We start from the raw sequence: 1,544 nt of genomic DNA, 5'->3' as shown, positions 1-1,544 counted from the left end.
TCACAACTGTCATCACTTTTGAATACAAGATTCAAGAATCAAACCGGCCTCTCTCTGACTAAAGAGCATTTCGATTATTTACGTGAGTATTTTTCCGAATTATTCGAATCTTTTATTTTGTTTTAATTCTAATGAAATAATTCCAACTCTTATTTTCAACCCTTTAGACAAAAAACTCAACCCCAACCCACTTACGAACCCTGAAGATGATTTGATTTCATTTTCACAACTATGTCAGAGTCCATTACCGGATCAAGAATTCACGTTTTACGCGTGGTTTCATGGCATCATGAAATTGATTCAAAACCACCTTCGTAATCAGTGGCAAGCAGGACTTATAATTGGCTTCATTGCAAGAGGGGAAGCTGAACAATTACTTTTAAAATGTACGCCAGGCACATTTTTACTGCGATTCCCTGAATCTGTAATTGGTAAATAGCAATTTTGTTTGTTATAAGAGAGGAGACCATAACTATAAAAAATTATCTGTTTCAGGTGGTGTATCCGTTACGTCGGTGCAGAAAAATGATGAAGGACAACTCGAAGTGTGCATGTATGAACCACTTTGCCGAGAAGATCTAGATCGTCGACGAACAAAATTTTCTGATGTTATCCAACAATCATCGAAATGGACACATTTATACCCAAATATTCCAAAAGAGATAGCATTCTCAGATGATTTTAGCTGTCATTCTAGAATTGAAAGTTCTTTTTATTGAACATTTTTTTCACCCATCCTGAAGACTATCCTTATATCAACTATCACCAACTATCAGACCAACTATCCTTTACGGAAGCGAGAGCTGGGTCGATTCTCAAAATTTAATTCATGGATTGGAAGTGGCTGATATGAAAGTTTTGCGAATGATTTCTGGAGTATTGCGTAGAGATCAATGGGAAAATCGTATCAGAAATGAAAGAATTCGAGATTATTTGAATGTTGAGTCCACGCTCTGCTCGCACTCCATTTAAAGCAATGTATTGGGTTTCGAACACGCAGATGTGCTGCCACCTGGTATCTCAAAGTTAAGCTGCTATAACCCACATGCTTCTTGTAAATGAAGAAGAAGAGGAAAGCAATGTCTTTACATAGGGTTGAACTTATAAATGTCAGAGAGCAGCACAACTGCAGTGTTTAAAGTGCGATTGCCCTTCAGTTGAGTCGGTTGATGATGTAGCAAGAAAGTCTAGATTGAGATGGTTTGGTCATGTCCAACGTATGAATGAGTCTAGTTTGCCAAAGAAGGTTTTGTATGCTGATGCAGATGGACCGAGAAATAGGGGAAGACCTCGTAGACGTTATTTGGATTCGGTTAAATGTGATTTGGATGTTAGAGGGTATGATTGGCGTAGAGAGACTCAAGACCTGGCTCTCGATAGGGAAGTTTCGAGAGGAATTGTTAGAGGAATTTGAGTCTAGTCGTTTCGTAAAAGACCACACACCGAAAGGTATAATCGGTCTATAAATGATTGTTGTTGTTGTTGTTGTTATCCTGTAGACCATTTTTTAATCTTCACTCATGGCATAGTCTGATCAAAAACTT

At 38.0% G+C, this 1,544-nt stretch overlaps 1 long non-coding RNA gene across 1 annotated transcript; it reads left to right on the top strand.

Annotated features, from left to right (window-relative positions):
* Positions 1-1,538, top strand: LOC116351620. The gene is made up of 3 exons (XR_004202174.1): positions 1-82; positions 168-431; positions 496-1,538. It is a non-coding gene; the product is annotated as an uncharacterized LOC116351620 (long non-coding RNA).
* Positions 1,539-1,544: the final 6 nt, after the last annotated feature.

Source organism: Contarinia nasturtii, unplaced genomic scaffold (genome assembly GCF_009176525.2).
Source record: "Contarinia nasturtii isolate CC-2019 unplaced genomic scaffold, AAFC_CNas_1.1 Cnas_scaffold_5858, whole genome shotgun sequence".
In the NCBI taxonomy this organism is placed as follows: domain Eukaryota; kingdom Metazoa; phylum Arthropoda; class Insecta; order Diptera; family Cecidomyiidae; genus Contarinia; species Contarinia nasturtii.
This window is presented reverse-complemented; position numbering and strand designations above follow the sequence as displayed.